The sequence below is a fragment of the Populus alba genome, chromosome 4 (assembly GCF_005239225.2).
Source record: "Populus alba chromosome 4, ASM523922v2, whole genome shotgun sequence".
In the NCBI taxonomy this organism is placed as follows: Eukaryota; Viridiplantae; Streptophyta; class Magnoliopsida; order Malpighiales; family Salicaceae; genus Populus; species Populus alba.
The window spans coordinates 14,686,212-14,692,370 of NC_133287.1; positions in this window are offsets into that span (position 1 = coordinate 14,686,212).

Consider the following 6,159-nt stretch of genomic DNA (forward strand, 5'->3'; position numbering starts at 1 on the left):
TTGAATATGCTTCATACATGCATGGAAAACAAGATTTGAAGATAAATACATTGCTCCAATATTGTCACACTAGAGTGTTATAGAACTTGTTTGTTTTTGCGTTTCAAAAGTGATTTTGAAAAAATTTTGAAATTTTTTTATTTTTTCTTTACTTTAAATTAATATATTTTTTAGTTTTTTCATATCATTTTGATGCGTTGATATCAAAAATAATTTTTTAAAAAATAAAAAATATATATCATTTTGATGCATTTCTAAGTGAAAAACACTTTAAAAAATAACCGCAAACACAATCCCTAACAGACTAGACACTTACACAATAGAAAATAAAACTGAAGCCATTGAATTTATGCTCCTGTGTTGGATAATAACTTGTACTCTAATTTTGTACTTCTTCGATCCACTATTTAATGCTACTTGAAGCTCTATGAGATGTGGTTTTTTTTTTTTCATGAAACAAATAATAGGCATTAACATTACAATGATCTTCATTATCCTAACCCAATCAGCATCGTTATAGTATGAAGAGAATGATCAGATTGACTCATAATTGCAAGGAAAATGAGATTTTATCTTTGAGGTATTGAAGGATTTGTTTTATAACTTGCCAATGTGGAACTTGAGGTTGATGCATATACTTTTTTTATATTATTAACATGGGTGTTCGGGCTAGCTTACGCGTACCTCAACTAATCTCATGAGCCTTAAAGTTAATGACTATGTAAGTCTCTAGTGGTCATCATATTAGAAACCACGGAGCTCGAATCTAAGACCACATGGAGAGCAAATCCCTTAGTCTCATGCTCTTACCACTAAACCACCTACTAGATGGTTAGATTGATGCATATAATTATGTCTTGAGGTTGATGCATATACTTATGTATGGCCATGTGAAACCTATATAATGAATAACACTAATTGTGCTTCGGTTCAACTAAGGATCTTCAAAGGCAAAACCCTCATACATGAAAAGATTACAAGTTGTGTATAGTGGGGTTGCACATAGTTTAACTTTATCAAGCTTTACTTTACATAAAAGATTAGCTATATATTTTCTTTAGGTAATAATACGATCACTCTCATCCTAAATAGTTTCCACCTTAAGAAAAAAAATAAGATGCCAAGTTTCTTAATAGGAAAATCAATGGACAAATTAACAACTTAGTAACAAATCTGGAATTTTAATTAGTAACGATTATATTATCAACATAAATCAAAACAAGTAAATACAACTCACCATCATGAAGAGTGTACAAGAAAGTATCATTAATAGCTGAAATTTTTTTCTTTAACAAAGAACAAATCATTTTTATTTGTATATATATATCACAAAAATAAAATTATTTATATAAAATATGAAAGGAAAAAAATAAAGATAAATTACAATAATCTCTTTGAAAGATAATCAATTTTTTTTTTTAAATAACTACTAATTAAAAAGTATACACTAAAAATATATTTTTTTAATAGAAGAGAGGGTGATATATATTTAAAATTTATTTGTTTTATGTTTAATTTGTTTGTCAAAATATTGATTTCTTTAACCAACAACTATGAGAATCATAAAAGAGAATTTTAATAAAAAATAATGTTTTCATAACCGTGCCACACATGTATTAAAAATATAAAAAGAATATAGAGAAAAGATTAAAAAATTAAAGTTAAGAAGATAAACGAAGAGAAATCATGAAAGACTAGACAAAAATTACTCAATAATCTTATTAAAACAATATTATGTCAATAGTAAAAATTATATATTTTTAAATCATTAAAAGAATTTATTCCAAATCTTAAAAAATCCAAAAAATATATATAAAAAAAATAGGTTAAAGAAAATATGGTGGATGCATGGCTCATTGAGGACCTTATGCGTAGAATTGCAAAGCCAAGCCCACATGCCTATACCTTTTTGTTTTATTTGCCTAAAAAAATAGACAACGAGTTATCCACTTTTAGCCACCACGATGGTGGCTAAAAGATAGAGGGGGATTTTCCCATAAAATTATATTTTTTAATCCATTTTCTTTCAAAAATACATTAAAATACTTTATAAGCTACTTACCAATCCCAAAATATCTTAAAATCACTTACAAAAATAAAAAATCAACTGAATTTATAAAATTATAAATGAACTTTATCTACCTTACCCACTATATTTAAAAACAAAAATCACTCCATTGAATCCCTCTCGAGAAGAAGAATTTATTGACACAAAGATCTTTCTTTTTATTATCCAATTATGGCAAAACAATAACTTTATCCCTCTTCCATTATTTTCCAACGAGTTTCTCTATCTTCTCTTTAACTTAGGGATTGAAAAATGAATAATATAAATTTTTTAGTCAAAATAAAAATTATAAAAACTTTAGGATTGGTTATAAATTTTCTTAATTTTCTTCATGTTTTACATTTGATCATCTCACTTTAAATTTCATCTTTCTAATTCATTTGAAAACTTTATATGATGGAATTAGGTAAAAAAAAAATGATAAAATAAAAAAAAGAGAAATAGCTAAAATGAGATTGAATAAAGAAACAAAAAGAAAGGAGATGTGCTTTATATAAAAAATTGTCATTTCCTTTAGTTCTAAAGGTAATAATTACTAATTTAATGAAGTGTTACTTGTCAAAATAATGGTTCGAGAAAGAGAAAAATTGAGGATTTGTAAATTTAAGAATTATTGGTTTTCAAGAATTACAGATGTGTGCTGATAATATTTGGTGATCCATAGCTAAGCAAACCCATCATAGATTCATCCCTCCACGTCTGCTCTCTCTGAAAAGCAACAACAAACCTTTCGGGATTAACAATTCACCAATCTCAATAATTTCTCACAGTGATTTACCATTCAAAAAAACAAATGCGACACAACTCCATCTCTCAACTCTCATGGGTTTCAATCAAACCTTCAAGTTCTTTTGCGCCTTCCTTCTTTTCCTTCTCATCTCCATCGTTGCTTTCTCTTCCGCTTCTTCATGCCATATCGTAATCCAACCAAGTAGTCCCGCAAAAGAACTAACCCAATACCAAGTGTTCTACATCAAGAACACTAATCCATTCATCTTGGACAAAGAACCCAGCGAGAACCGTAAAGAGAAAAGAAAGATGTTGATGATGAAGAGGAGAAAGGAGATGATCAAGAACTTCAAAACCAGGTCTCTCTCTGCCATGCTTCCTAAGGGTTCTGTTCCTCCTTCTGGCTCCTCTCCTTGTCACAATCAGAAACCCAACTCGAAAGTGACGTTTTTCTGCGATCTCTCAACCACAAAACCCTAAACGTTTTGTAGCCTACTACGCTTCTCCACCGGAGATGGTTCTTCTCATGGATTTCTGTTATGTTCAGTCTTTCATTGAAGCTTTCTAGGTTTTTTCTTTGAAGTTTTCTTTGTTTTCTTTGTTTTCCGTTTCTCTAAAACTAGAGCTGCTTATTTGGTTGGCGGTTTTGGATGAGGAACACGATTTTGTCTTCGTTGTAGCAAAGGATAATGAACATGATAATAACTATTGATTCAATAAAGAAGATCGAGTTTATGTAAATCTTTTTCCAGTTTTATTGATCTTTTGGCTTATATTCTTTTGTTTATTAATTTTAGATGCTTTTTTCCTTATCTACTACAAATACGTACATGAGTGGAGTTCGATATCTATATTACATGCCAAAGCGATGCCTCTTCCTCCCTTTGTGTTCTCTCTTCATTACACCTTTTTTGTATATATATACATAATGTTTTGAGTGCTCAGACTACATTTTGCTAATTGGTTTTAGCTTATCATTTAAGTAACATGCATCACTCTATATTCTTGTTCTGCTGATTAATTTTGAACTTTATAATTAACTTGAGGCTGATAAATTTTGAACTGTATATACAAGAACCCTATTAAATTAGGCTCTGATAAATTGAATTGAGCATGAACTCTGATGAGCCTTTGACTTTCCACCATTTTTTCATTATAATATCACTTTGTCTCAGCATTGCTGCTCTTTTTATTGAGAGGGACTTGTCAGTACGCATTCATGAGATGTTTGTTACTTCGACATTGAAGTTTGGTCTTCTATTTCCACTCGTATTAATTGTTGATCTGGAAGGCACAATATATGTAGGGAATTCTTTGTGCACGAGTATTGGGCGAGAAAATTAAAAAAAAAAAAGAAAAAAAAAACATGTGATTTTGCATCGTTTGCAGGACCATTGCTTCATGGGTTGTTGGCGTAGCGTGTACTCGATCCGTCATGTAATGGAAAATATGTCTGCAAGGTGCATGTTATCAGTCTGACCTGAACAAAAATGTATGCAGTTAAAGGAACCTAGCCTTTGCTTCCTTAAAAAACCCTTTCGCTTCATTAAAGAAATAATAATAATAATTATTATTAATTAGTATACAATATCTCTACTAGAATATACGTTGTTTTTCTGTTAATCTCCCCAGCGGCTTATGTTCTGGCCATTAATTAATATAAAAAAAATAAGTCTTGAAGATTTGTATACTCAAACCTTGACTTTTCAGTCACCTTTAGTTATCGAAATCTGAACAAGTTAATGATGAGTCATTTTAAAATATAAATGATGTGTCAATTTATTAAAAACATTAATAGTGTTGATGATGTGTAATTTGCCTCTTAAAAAAATATAGCCAGATGTGTGGGCCTAGTTTGACAAGCCCTCCCGAGTTCGGCTTTTTTTCTATTGGATCAACATATAGTCAAGTGCTTGGCTTTTTTCTATGCCATTTAATCTTTTCTTTTTCTTAAAAATTATTATTTTTTATTTAGATTAAATGCACTATAAATAAAATAATTAAAATAATATTTAAGTTATTATTCAATTATTCCACGGTTTTTAAATAATAAGGGCTTATGATAATTTTAATAGTTAATGTGTTTTAAATTATTATATACTAGTATGCAACTCAACTTAGAAATTAACTTATTAATTTTTTATTTTATTTTTAATAATTTTTTTATATAATTTTATGATGTTAATTAATTTTTTTCCTTCAATAACAAACAAAATAGTGAGGTATTATTTTAATATTTTTATTAAAACTTGTTTTGGAGAACACAATAATTGTTTTTTCAATAACACTGCTTCTAATTAAAAATAATAATTTAATTAAAATAAAAAAAATAATGCATTAATAGTAAAATAAAACTTAGATTGAAGAAATAATTATTTCCTACCTATTTCAAACAATTTAAATTTTTACAAACCTTACTTAATTTTATATGAGTTAACCCGTTAAACCCGTAATCCAATTTATAATTTTAAACGGTTTAATATCTTTGTCTTTTAGAACATATATTTATTTAATTATATAATAAAAAAATAGACATTCAATTAAAAGAAAACATATGGAATTATAGATAATTAAGAAATGTATTTTTTTACTAAAATTATTTGTTTCCAGCCTAAACACTCTTGGGCATAGTAAGCATGCTTGAGCAGAAGACACATTATTTTATGGTTCTAGTTGGAATTTATTTTATTAGTTAAACAACAAGTCACTTGTCTAGGAAGATGACACATCATTTTTTGTTTCACTTTCCTGCCACTAAAGACATTAAAAAGTCATTGTTTGAGTTTTCAGACCTTCCAAACTCAATATTAAAGGTTTTTTCACCTAACAAATTCCTATAAACCATAACAAACCCATTCTATACCCCAAAAGAAAACCTAAAATGATCCTAAAAAATCAAAATGCAAAGGAATTTCTCGAGTTTGGATCTACTTTTTACAATTTTTTCAAATGGAAATACCAAATCCATTAAACTCCCTTCTACAAGGTAAATCCATTGACTATTAGGGTATATGGCTTCTAACTAATCAATGTTTTACTCATGATACAAATTTTGTTAATGAAGACATTCTTTATTTTTAATATTCATTTATGTTTGATTAATGAGTCTAGTGTAAAGATAATGTTCTTGGACAAAAATACTTTGGAAATAAAATTATAAAGTAGTTATAATATAAGTATCCCTTATTGTATCAAAGCATTGCTTCTAAATGTTCCTAAACAACGTTTTATTAAAACTGTATATTAATGAGCCTAGTATATGTTCCTAGACAACGTTACATATTATATTTTTTTTTATGTAATGAAGCAATTATTCTTATACACTGAGGTATGAGAGAAACTTAGAAATATGAGCATTTAAA